The sequence below is a fragment of the Callithrix jacchus genome, chromosome 16 (genome assembly GCF_049354715.1).
Source record: "Callithrix jacchus isolate 240 chromosome 16, calJac240_pri, whole genome shotgun sequence".
NCBI classification, from domain to species: Eukaryota; Metazoa; Chordata; class Mammalia; order Primates; family Cebidae; genus Callithrix; species Callithrix jacchus.
In genome coordinates, this window is record NC_133517.1 from 79,892,822 (window position 1) to 79,906,269 (window position 13,448).

At 39.5% G+C, this 13,448-nt stretch overlaps 1 long non-coding RNA gene across 15 annotated transcripts in view; it reads left to right on the plus strand.

Annotated features, from left to right (window-relative positions):
- The first annotated feature begins 17 nt into the window (after positions 1–17).
- The window catches only part of LOC103788644 (uncharacterized), a 469,911-nt gene continuing 456,480 nt past the window's right edge, over positions 18–13,448 (plus strand). For 12 of the 15 annotated variants that reach the window (XR_013528146.1, XR_013528147.1, XR_013528145.1 and 9 more), the window contains exon 1: positions 18–224. This is a non-coding gene — a long non-coding RNA (uncharacterized LOC103788644). Of the gene's footprint in view, positions 225–1,059; positions 1,198–11,351; positions 11,524–12,568; positions 13,290–13,448 lie in introns of those variants that run through there. The other 3 variants (XR_008477266.2, XR_008477270.2, XR_013528150.1) reach the window with 3 other exon arrangements.

Consider the following 13,448-nt stretch of genomic DNA (forward strand, 5'->3'; position numbering starts at 1 on the left):
CGCCCACTCGGCTAACTGTCTCCGAGCGGAGCCGGGCGGGATTGGGCTGGACTCCTGGGCAGGAAAGGACGGACGGGTTGAGTAGCCAATCATCAACTGCGCTCCAGCCGAAGGGGGGGTGTTTGCGGGAAACGCGGTTTCCAGAGTTCCTTTCCTAGTCTTGGCCCAGCGTTAGAATCTTCTGTTTAGTTCTTTGCGGAGCATTTTCTCTTAACAAGCCTGAGGTATGTAGTATTACAGCTAAGGGACAGGTTAAAGTATTTGTTCAGTCGCGTACAGGTATAACTGGATACTTGCTGTTCGAATTTAGAAAGCAAGATTCCTAAGCTTGTACGCTTCTCTGTGAAGTGATACGAGCTCCCCGATTGCTCTTGGTCCCTGCTCAGATGTTTTATCTCTGAGTTTTCCCGAACCCTCTAAGCAAAAAAGTTATCAACAGACACACTTCTTTCTGACTCTGGCACTTATCACTGTCTGATATTTTATGTAACTTTCGATTTGTTTATTTTCAGACTTTACTTCACCCTGTCTGCGCACACACACACACTGCAAACTCCATGAAAACACGATTTTATTCACTTACTGTATTCTCAACACCTAGTGATTGGTACAAGTATCAATAAATACTTGCTGAAGGATTGTTGAGTGACATGATAAATGCAAGAAAAATCAAAATAAAATATCTCTCACCTCTTACGGTTTATCTCCAAAGTTGGGGGGAGTCAAGAATGTAAAACTGGTGATAGATACAAACATTGAAATTTTTTAGAAGTATCTGAATGCTCCATTATATGGACTTTCCAGGAAATGGTTACCAAGTAAGGCATAGGAACCATGGTGGAGATTTTAAACATGGTAATTCGCGGGTGTTCAGTGAGCAATTACCATTAGACAAATATTGGTTGAGCACCTACTATGTGCTGGGTGCTAGGAATGAAGATAGACTACTGAACAAGTCAGGCAAAAGCCCCGCTCCCTGTTTGTCATGGAGACAAACGGAACACTATTGTGATGAATGTCTTGAAGCAGAAGTTCTTGATATCAGGGTGCTAACAATTTAGGAAATTGAGAACGAGCTGAAGGGAGCAGTGTGGGACCTAAAGGCAGACAGGGAAGGATCCCTGGAGGCTCTTCTAATCCATGTCAAGCAGTTGAGAATTTATAGAGTAAAGTAGCAATCCATTGAAGAGTTTCAAGGTAAGAGGAATAATTTGAAGTATTCACTTTAGAGAATCTATTCTGGTTGCTAAATGGGGAATAGATGGTGAGTTTGTATTGTCTTCTCTCCCAAAGGGTAATGATGATGATCATCATAACCTGTGTGGAGGAAAGAGACAGAGAGTAACTTTGAATAAATATTTAGTAAGTAGAATCTAGAGAACTTGATATTGCCTGGATTAGGAGCATGAAGAAAATGAAAGAATTAAGGATGGCACATAGTTCTGCTTTCATGTGAAACTTCAGGTGAAATTTATGTCATTTACTACAACAGGATACACTGAAGAAAAAATAAGTTTCAGAGAAATTATGCTCTATTGTAGTTTCCCCTTGCGTATGTAATAAATTACTACACACTTTGTGGCTTAAAACAACATATATTTGGCCGGGCATGGTGGCTCATGCCTGTAATCCCAGCACTTTGGGAGGCCAAGGCAGGTGGATCATGAGGTCAGGAGTTCAAGACCAGCCTGGCCAATACGGTGAAACCCGTCTCTACTAAAAATACAAAAACTAGCTGGGTGTGGTGGCTCTCACCTGTAGTCCCAGCTACTCGGGAGGCTGAGGCAGGAGAATTGCTTGAACCTGGGAGACGGAGGTTGTGGTGAGCTGAGATCGTGTCACTGCAGTCCACCCTGGGTGACAGAGCGAGACTTTGTCTCAAACAAAACAAAACAACCCCCCCCCAAAAAAAAATCCACACATATTATTTTACAGTTTTTTAGCTCAGAAGTCTGAAATGGTTCTCTGAACTACGCTCCAAGTGTTAGCAGGGCTGTCTTCTTTTTGGGAGGCTCTCAGAAGGAATCTGTTTTCTTGTCTTTTCCAGTTTTTAGAGGCTTCCCCAATTCTTTGGCTCATGACCACTTCTACCAACTTCAAAACCAGCTTTTATCGTTTTCAAAGCCAGAATTGGCTAATTGAGTATGCCATATCTCTGGTTTTGAGTCCTCTGCCTTTCTTTCTCATTTAAGTATCTTTTTGATTATATAGAGTCCACCTAGATAATTCAGGATATCTCTTTATTTTAAGGTCAGCTATTTTGCAACTTCCTTTCCATCTGCTACCTCAATCCCCCCTTGTCTTGTAACGTGGCATACAGATTCTGGGAATTAGGATGTGGACATCTTTGGAGGAGTAATATGCCTCCAAACCAAACTGTCCCTAAATTCAGACTCACATACCTAAAAATCTGACATCTTGACTTGGATGGATACTTGGCATCTAAAATTTATGTCTGAAACTCAGCTCTTGATCCCTCCCAACCTTCTTCTACTATACTTTTTTCCATGTCATTGTCTGGCACCACCATGCATTTAGTTGCCCATGCTGGCTTCTCTCATTCCCACCCTACTTCCAAGTCGTCAGAAAATACAATGAACTCTGACTTTTAAATATATCCTGTATATGACCAATTACTTCACCTCTTTCACCCTAGTCCAAGCTGTCTTTCTCTCTTATTTGGAAGTTGGATAACAGACAAGAGTCTCCTAATTGAACTGCTTTCCTGCTACTCTCATTACAACACTCACAGGCAAACTTAAAAGTTAAGTCAGGTTGTGATTCTCCCCTGCTGACCTGTCCTCTCATCATGCCTAGAACAAAAACCAAAGCTACATGACCTGCATATCTCCACATGTGCTGGCCTAGGTCTTTCCTGCTCTCCCAGCTCCGACAGCTCTCCCCTCACTCCAGATACATTCACCTCCTTATGATTCCTTGTGCACTCAAAGTTTGTCTCACTTCACAGCCATTTCTTTTGGCCTGGGAAGCTCTTCTCTCAGCTGTCTCTCCAGGTCTTTGTTTACAGTGGTCTTTTCTGCCTACCCTACTTAAAATAGCTTGCATTCATTTTTTGTTGCTGCTGGAAAAAATTATCAGAATTTAGTGACTTAAAGCAGCAGAAATTTCTGTCCCCATTTTCTTACTGATTGTAAGCTGGCAACCATTCCTAGCTTCCATGAGATGCCACATTCCTTGGCTTGTGGCCCCTTCCTCCATCTTCAAAGCCAGTTATGGCAGTCAAGTCTCTCTCATGCTTTAAATTTCTTTTGCATCTTCTTCCAATGTCATTATCACATATCTAACCTTTCACTTTTCAGGGCCCATGTGGTGATACTGGGTTCATCTACATTATTCTAGATAATCTCCCCACCTTGAGATCTTTCACCTTAACCACATCTGTAAAATTTCCTGTTCCATGTAATGCAGCCTAGTCATAGCTTCTAGGGATTAGAGGGTTAACATCTTCATGGGGCCATTATTCCACTTACCATTCACCCCTCTCCATCTCTCTATCTATTTAGCCTGCTTCATTTTTTTGTAGTGTTTCTCACAAACTGACGTTGTTTTTCACTGTTTATCCCTTCAGCTAAACAGTAAATTTCATGAAACTAGAGATTGTCTCTTTTGGTTACTTCAGTAGATTCAGCACCTACAGTAGTGCCTAAACACATAATAAGTGCTCAATAAATAGGTAATGAGAAAACCAGGCGTTTACTCAGGGGCATCTTGGGTGTGAAATGTGCATGATCATCAGTGGGTGTATCCAGTAAGCAATTGAATGTGTGCGGGGACGGGGTAGGGTTTTCTTTTATGTGCTTGGAGAAAGGTGGGGTGAGTGTAGTGGTAAGCTCAAAATCTGTGGAGTCAGACAGTCCTGGACTAAAATCCATACCTGACATTGCCCAACAGTTGACAAATCACACCAACCTCCATAATAACAATGCTATTTAGCTTTGAGATTGTTGATAGGATTAAGTGAGATGCTACCTATAACACACTTATAGTTCCTAGTGTATAGTAAGCATTCAATAAATGTGCACTATACTTCCTTCCACTACGGGTAACAATGAGGAAAATGGGTAAAGTGAGAAGTGAGGAAGAAGCTGTTCCAGGACAGAGCCAGTACAGATCAATGGGAACACTAAGGAACAGAAAGAGGAAGAGGAGGCAACACTATTAACAGTAAAAATTGGGAAGAGCTACAAAGGTCAGAGGAAAATCAGGAGAGTATCCTGCCATGGAAGTCACAGGAAGAATAGATTGTTTCAGGAAGGAGCTTGTGCTGAACAGTGTCAGACACTGCTGAGAGATTAAGCAAAATAGTCCGCACAAAGGAAGTATTATCTGAAATCACAGAAGCAGATTTTAGCACAAAATTATTACCCATAGTCCCATAGTTAGGGAATGAAACAGAGACTTAATTTCTATACAATATCTCTTTTGCCTTATTTTTATTTTTATTTTCAAGAGAATATCTGTTTTTTAGCAGGGAACCCAGTGTGGAGGCTGTATGTCCCAGCCTTCCTTGAACCTTGACAAGGCCATTTCACTAAGTTTTGTCCCATCAGCTGTAAGTATGTATGACATGTGAGGTTACTAGCAGTTGGCCTTAGAAAAATGGGGTCTCCAGTTCCTTCTTCCTTCTAACTGGGATGCAGAAATCATGGCTACAGCCTTGCTAAGTGCTTATTTAGGGGTTTTCTGTCACACACAACTGAATTTGATACTAATTTACCACTGCTGGAGTGGCAAATTTGAAATTTGCCCTAAGCTCCATGTGGTTTTGTCTGATAACAAAGTAGTTTCTTCTAACACAATGATTCATTGCCTCTGCTTTAAATTACCCAAAAGACAAACTGGAATCCTTCTTGACCTGAATCACTACCTGCAGCAGTGCCCCTAGCTCTTGTGTAATTGCAGGATTGGAGCTAGCTTTGTATACGTTGTTATGGGAAGTATTGGCCTTTGCAGTTTCTAGCACCTGGGAGACACGAACAATTCTGGGATGGTTTTGTAGAGTCAGGACACCAGTCATTGATTCAAAAGGCTACATATAAGCTACAGTATTTAGTCTCAACCTAAGACTCAATATTTGAGAATACACTGAGTGAAAAGCAGCAGGCTTTGGGGGTAGGAATGGGAGAAATATAGACTCAAGAAAGATTTGAGGGGCTACAATGGAAGAAAGACTCCCCACAAGTCAGCATAGTGGGTTCCAGACTTGCTTTGTCATTAAATAGTTTGGTGGTTCTGGACTGACTTATAAACTCAGTGTTTCACTCTGGCACTTTCCATTATATTACACATGCCATGGAAAAGCTTCAGAATAATCTAGGTCCATTTGGAAATATCACTGCATAGGACCTACCCAAAGAAAGGGATCTTATGGAGCTATCACTACCATGACCTTGGACTTCCAGTAGTAATGCAGAAATGCGCCACTTTATACGCAGTTTATTCATGACTAATAGTTTCTGTTTTTCAGTTCAGCCACTCATGAACCAGAATATTCCCTCTGGACAGAGAATTATTGAATTCAAACAAACACTTATTGGGCACCTGTAATTGGTCAAACTAACAAGCATTTAGGTTGATTTAAACTTTTGCCTAGACCTAATTAGCATTCCAATTTAACATACTGTGCCAACTGGTCCCTGAAGGTTCATTAGTAAGAGTTTCTTATGCTTCCCAATGCTCACTTAGAATCTCATACTTAAAAATGCATGAATTAAATCACAACTTCACATTCAAGATTGATTCCTCCTCTATGTTCAGAGAATTTGCATGGCTTGGTCAACTGTTTTGGACAGTTTAATTGCCTAATATTTCCATTTTATACATGTCACAGTTATTGCTAACTGAAGGTCAAGGTCTGGAAACACTTAGCCAGGATCAAGAGATATTTGGAAACATTGTTAATGGAGGAGGCACAAGGCTGTAATGAAATAAACAGGCTTTGGGATGAAAGGAGTCAAGTTACCTATGAAGTCCCCTGTTGTTTGTGGTTGATTGTCTTACAATCACATGTACTAGCACATGATGGGTGCTTCTTTTTTTTGCTAAAAGTAAATATTCTGCTTCCTCTTTTAAAGTTTTATAGTCATCAAACTAATAAAAATTATTACGACTTTTGTGATTGCTCATATTTCAAGGTGAGTAGTAAATGAGAGAATCAAGCAGATAATTCACCTGCCAGAATTTCCAGGATTGTTTTCTGCTATAGCTTATCTTGAACTTCTCTGTTTTCATATTTTTTCTTAGAGTACTGTGTGGAAATATCTTTTGAATTATTGTGAATGGCCTAAAGAGTAGTCTTCATATTTTGTACTGTGTTACAATGATTGAAGAATACTTGTTCAATGATACCTATAGTGCCTGTTCTTTCCCTGCCCCAAACCAGAAAAATCTGCTACATTTTCTCTTTCCTTCCTTCCTTCCTTTTCCCTCCCTCCCTCCCTCCCTCCCTCCCTCCCTCCTTCCTTCCCTCCCTCCTTCCCTCCTTCCCTCCTTCCTTCCGTCTTTCTTTCTTTTTTATTATTATTTTTTGAGACAGGGTTTTTGCTCTTGTTGCCTAGGCTGGAGTGCAATGGTGCGATCTCGGCTCACCACTACCTCTGCCTCCCAGGTTCCGCTCACCACAACCTCTGCTTCCCAGGTTCAAGCGATTCTCCTGCCTCAGCCTTCTGAGTAGCTGGGATTACAGGCATGTGCCACCATACCCAGCTAATTTTGTACTTTTAGTAGAGACAGGGTTTCTCCATGTTAGTCAGGCTGGTCTAGAACTTTCGACCTCAGGCGATCCGCCCGCCTCGGCCTCCCAAAGTGCTGGGATTACAAGCATGAGCCACTGTGCCTGGCCTACTGGTTCATTTTCTAATGGGTGACATCTGAAAAAGCAGAGTAGGCTGTTTGTTTTAAAAACGTGCTAAGTTCTCTTGCTTCAGAAAGAAATGTTTTACAACCAATTTTGTTGAGTTAGGGTAATGATATTAAGTGAAAAATACCTACAGTAAAATACTTTATACATTCTGAGGGATAAAAAATAAAGATATTATAATCAAGATAATTCTCTTGTGGGGACCCTATATAAAGGCTGAATTCTGAGCACAACTTTGAATGAGGAGAAAAAAAATGGTGAGGAGGAGGAAGGAACCTTGTATGTATTGGCAGAGGATGAAACCAGCAAATCAGGGGTAAGGAATGATAAAACTTTAGGATAGAGAAATGTTGTAGGAAAGGACTTACTTGCCACATGCCAAGTTTTCAGAAAGGACCAGTTGTGACAAATAGCATTTTATTCACTCCTTCCCAAGATCAAAGAGGTGATTGTATGGTGAGTTGGGGTATGAGATGCCCCCACCTTTTCTCTCTCTTCCTAAGATTGGCCCTCTGAACAGAATAGTGCCTTCTCCTCCACTCCTCAAACTCTCTCCCTACCCACCAGGGATTGGCAGTCAATTCAAGGGGAAGTCAATACTAAGCCATATTCTGTAATCTAGCTTTATCAGTAATAGGGCTGCTATGTTACCTTCATCTCTGCACCCATTTCTGATCTGAGAGGGCAAGAGAAAATAATATTATGACCTTTAAATCTCAATGTGTAGTTTAATAGAAAAAGAAGTAGAAAATTAAGACAAATTCACTTGTCTTCCTGAAATTCTACTTTCATCATGTCAGTTTCTGCATGTTTACTTGTAAGATTCCAATGGTCTCCATAAAAAGGCTCAGTTCTCTGATTTTCAAAGCCTCCTATTGTTTACTTCCACTCTACTAGAGAACGCTTTTTTTTTCTTACTGTATTAAGGAGGTTGACAATAGTATTTGACATCCTCTCTTCCACGTTAGGTTCTTCCTTAGCCATTTCTGTGACTCCTGGTCACAGCTGATTGGATTGGGATGACCATGTGGCCCAACGGTGACCAATTTCTAGGCTGGCCAGTGATGTGTAACTTGGTCTGTTACAAAAAGCTTTACCCAAGCAGGAATGAAGATAATAACCTGGACCAATCAGATTGTCTCTCTCAAGACTTTGAATAGGGAAATAAAGAGTGAATTAGATAAAGGGAAAGGTGCCAGAGGAGAAGTGAACTTAAAGAGAAGCAGGACCTGAGAGAGAGACTGGTAGTATTCGGAGAGAAGACTGGAGCGAAGTTGCTCTTGGGTAGCGGCCTAGTGTACTTTCTATTTTCTCTACTTTATTTAACCTTAGAGGTCATCCTTTCTTCAACAGCTGGTCACAATGTTGCATGTAAAATATGGAATCCAGAACATGCCCTGGGGACCTTGTGCGTTCTGCTCATGTCCTCCTTCCTTAGCTCTTGCATCTCTTCTGCCTGTGTACTGTTCCTTCACAGCACTAGTAAACTTCGATAATTGTATTTTTATTTGTGTATCTATTTATTCGATAACTGCTTCTTCTAGTAGGCTGGGAGCAACATATGGGGGCAAGAATTAGTGCATTTTTGTTCACCACTGTGCTCTTAGCATTTTGCTCAGTGCCTTGGCATGGTAGATTATTAATATTCATTGAATGAATGAATGAATGAATGATTTTCCCCACTTCTGTTCATTTCCCTTTACCTTTTTCAAGTCCAGACTCAAGACCCGTCTCTTATTTCTCTGTCTCAGTGTTGCCTTCTTTGGTTTTTTAATTGCAGTTACAGTTTAACTACTACAAGTTATTTATTATACTACTGTTACTTCTTTTTGTTTTTTTTTTTTTTTTGAGACGGAGTTTTGCTCTTGTTACCCAGGCTGGAGTGCAGTGGCACAATCTCAGTTCTCTGCAACTTTGGCTTCCTGGGTTCAAGCAATTCTCCTGCCTCAGCCTCCCAGGTAGCTGGGACTATGCCCAGCTAATTTTTATATTTTTAGTGGAGATGGGGTTTTATCATGTTGGCCAAGATGGTCTCGATCTCTTGACCTCGTGATCCACCAGCCTTGGCCTCCAAAAGTGCTGGGATTGTAGATGTGACCCACCGTGCCCAGCCTCTACTATTATTTCTAATTGTGTTGTGTATTCAAAGTTAATTTTTACATGAATGAAAGCAGGTATAGTGACTCTTTCCATGTACCCCTTCCTTCTCCAAAATGCCTAACATTATTATTTTTCATTTTTGTAGAGGCAGAGGGGTCTCACTATGTTGTGCAGACAGGCCCTGAATTTCATGGCCTCAAGCAGTTCTACCACTTTGGCCTCCCAAAGTGCTGGGATTATTGGCATAGCCACCAAATCAGACCCTTTAATTTTTTAAAATTATTGTTTAATCTCACTCCACATCCAGATTATAATAATCTTTGAAAGTAGGTACCATATCTGCTTTTTAAAAATCAAGTAGCATTTATTATTTTAATGTTGTATTTCTTGCTAAGGTAAAATTAATATATAATAAAACTGCATATATTTAAAGTGAACAATTTGATAAATTTTGACATATATTTACGCTAAAAATCTATTACCACAACTAAGGTACCAAATATTTCTATCATCTGCAAAAGTTTCTATGTGCCATTTGCACTTCATCTTTCATTGCGTTTCCACCTCAGGCAACTGCTGGTCGATTATAGGTAAACTTAGATTTTCTAAAGTTCTACAAAAATGGAAATATACAGTAAGCACTCATTTTAAAAACATAATGGGGGGTGGGGAGTTGGGGAGAGATAGCATGGGGAGAAATGCCAGATATAGGTGAAGGGGAGGAAGGCAGCAAATCACACTGCTAAGTGTGTACCTATGCAACTATCTTGCATGTTCTTCACATGTACCCCAAAACCTAAAATGCGATTAAAAAAACATAATGGATTCTTTTATTAGATATAATAATTTCCAGAGTAACTCCACATTGATGCATATATTAGTAGGGAAGTACCTTTTGGTGGCTGAATACTATTCCATTATATGGTTATACCATATTTTCTTTATTCACTGCCTATGAACATTTGAGTTATTTCCAGTTTGAGATCATTGCAAATGAAGCTGCTATGAATTTTTGTGTGCAAGTCTTTATGTGGACATATATTTTCATTTCTAGTAGGTAGATTCTAGAGGTGAGATGACTGGGTTATGGATGGCATACGTTTAACTTTCCAAAAGTCTGCTAAAGTATTTTCTAAAGTGGTTGTATGCTTTTACATTCCCGCAAGCAATTTATAAGGACACAACACCCTTAACACCTGATATTTCCCACTTTTAAAAAACATTTTTAGCTATTCTAAAAGATGTTTAGCCTGGATGTAGTGGCTCGTGTCTGTAATTCCAGCAATTTGGGAGGCCGAGGTAGATCACTTGAGGCCAGGACTAACCTGCGCAATATTGTGAGATCCCTCTTTCTCTACAAAGAGTTAAAATTAACTGGGTGTAGTGGTTTTGTACCTGTGGTCCTAGCTACTTGGGAGGTTGAGGCAGAAGGATCACTTGAGCCCAGGAGTTTGAAATTGCAGTCTCAAAAAATGTTAAAAAATTAAACAAATAAATAAATTATGTTTAATGGTATCTAATTGTTTTCATTTTTCTTCTTGGTGACAAATGGTGATAAACACTTTAATGCACTTATTATTCATGTGTATATCTTTTATTTTGTGAAATGTCTGTCAAATCTTTTGCCCAGTTTTAAATTGGCAAATTGTAAGAATTCTTTAAATATTCTGGTTTCAAGTCCTTTGTCTGAAATGAGTTTTAAATTTTAAATATAACTTCTTGATGTGGAGCTTAAAGTCATTGAGAATGTGCTGTATTTTTCTCATTCTTTGTATTTTGAGTTATTTTGGATTCCATCTGGATATTTTCAACATTTTGTTATATTGACTTTGGGTTATTTTATATTCCTCTGAGAAATTTTGCTAATGTTTTCCTTTTTAAAATACCCACTAACTTGTTATCTGTCTTCCATGTGCATGGTTAAGGGGTCAACCTGAACTATTTTTGCTTTTTGTACCTAGAACTAGATGCTCGATTCATCTGCTACTCTACCTTCTGGGTTTCCCTCCTCATTTTCCCATGGTAGCTATTGTCCTAGCCTCTTTCCTTGGTTCCTGCAGCCAGGAAGACAGAGGGGCTTCCCACATAGTTTTAGCTACCTGTACTGCAGTGAGATTCTGCAACCGTAGCCCAACTTTGAGTCAAAACCATAGAGAAACACAAAATTCACCCCCCGCCTTTATTGTTGCTGCTCCAAGGTTCCAATTACCCCCGTAATCTGCCTGCTTTTGTTTACTTGTCAAAAATTTTAGGTTTGATTTTTTTCCCCCCAGGATCTGTAGTTGTATGGATGGAAAGATGGTTCTGTGAGTTACACCGTCATACATGGACTAAAATTTCACGCTGTTTTCTGTTTTATCCTTCCCTGTAGTCTCTTAGGGCCAGAGCCAGGGTTGAGAGAGCAGGTCATCATTTTTCTTTCTGCTTCTCTATGAATATATGGTGCCAAGACAAATGCAAGGACATAGAGGAAGCAAACAAAAGTGAGGAATTTGGGAATGTGATTGGAGAAGAAAGTGTCAGACTTTTCCTAAGTATCTTAGGTGAGTTGCCAATAAAGGTTAATCTTCCTGCTTGTTTTTCCTGCTTGTTTATGATATCTATCATTATTGAACATCTCCTCTGTGCAGGCATTGTAGTTGGTGCTTTTCATACATTATATTTCTACAAGGACTAAAGATTTTTCTCAACTCTTTTCTTATGTTAGGGAATGGGGCTTGGAAAGGTTAAACACATTGTTCAATGTCACATAGTTTAAAAGTAGTGAAGTTTGGGACACAAATTCTGTGTGTGTGTGTGTGTGTGTGTGTGTGACCAGAGCCCTATTCCTTTTCCCTTGATTACTCGACCTCTCAGGCTCCAGTTCTACCCTGGTGTCTCTCCATATTATTCTGAGTAAAATCATTTACTTTTGTTAACATAAGGGGCTGTTGATCCCTCCGTAAGGGGTGACTATCTATGTAATGTATTTCTACAATGCACAAAAACTGGGGACTGAAGAATTTTATTTGCATTACAAAAAGAAGCCCAGTCTGGTTTCCCTAGGTAGTTCTCCTCTTTCATCTAAAAGTACACTCCAGGTACTGGCTACATAAGCCTTCAATAAAAGCTCTTTGAAATGAATTGAGTCCTTGGGAAAGTGTTTAGTGAGAGCAAGTGAATCATTGAAATAGCTGTGCCTCTTCAAAAATCACATAGAACTTAAGAGATCTATTAGCACCTTCAATTGTGCCTTAACACATACATTGTAACAACTTGAAACTCATTAACAGCTTGTTCTCTGTCTCCTATGATCAATGGTTTGCTTTCACTTAGATTTTTTTTCTTGCTGTTTCACAAAAGAGATGAAGACTAATGAACAAATATACTAAATTCAGAGACATTTTATACATCTTAAGAAAACTATATTTTCAGAGTTAAAAATATGGATTTTTTGGTCCATGAATTCTTTATCTGGCATAGAAAATATTAAGAATATTATTAATATTGTTTTGAACAGAATATGAGTTGTTTGTGTCTGTGAACTCAATTATTCCTGAAATAGCTAGTTTGTTTTTCCTTCTTTTATTTTTCTTTCTCACTCAGTGTTCTTTTAGCAAACATTTATTTAACACCTAATATGTGCCAGGCACTGTTCCAGGCCTAGGAGCTAAATAAGTGAAGAAAATAAAGAAAAATTGCCCCCCATATGGTGGGAGAGAAAGACAATAAACATTAAATAAATACAATAATTTAACAAGAAAGCAAAATATATCCTATGTCAGTGGTGAGAAGGACAATGGAGAAAAATAAATCAGAGAAAGCTGTTTTAAATAAGGTATCAGAGAAGACCTCACATGGTACACAATCTTTAAGCAAAGACTTAAAAAAAGATGAGATATTATGCCCTGGAGTATTTGAGTGAAAAACATTTCAGACAACTTGAAAGTCATTAGCAGCTTATTATCTGTCTTATGTGATCAATTTCTTGAAGGAACAGCAAGTATAGAGAATCTGAATAGGGAGGCTTGAGCCTGCCATGTTCAAGACTCAGCAAACAGGCCGGTAGGGCTAGCACACCACAAGGAAGGGGGTGGGAGGGGCAGGCAGTGTGAGGTTACTACATCAGGGAGAGAGTGTATTTTGAGTAAGACATCAGGGTGGAGAGTTGGTTTTCACAGAAAAGATAAATGATCTATTTCAGCAGGATTGCTCTGAATAGAATAGACTCTACGAGACTAAGATCAGAGGGAAAAGGCAGTTGAGGCTATGGATGTCCTTCAAAGGAGAGATCTTGAACGGTTGGACCACGGGAGTGACAAAGGAAGAGGTGAGAAGTGGTAACACCCTGGATATATTTTGAAGGGAGAGCCAAAAAGGATTTGCTGAGTGGAATATAAGAGAAAAAGAGAAGTCAGGAATGAACCCAAAGTTGTGGTCTGAGCAACAGGAAAAATGTAGTTGTCATTGACTGAGAGGGAAGGCTGTG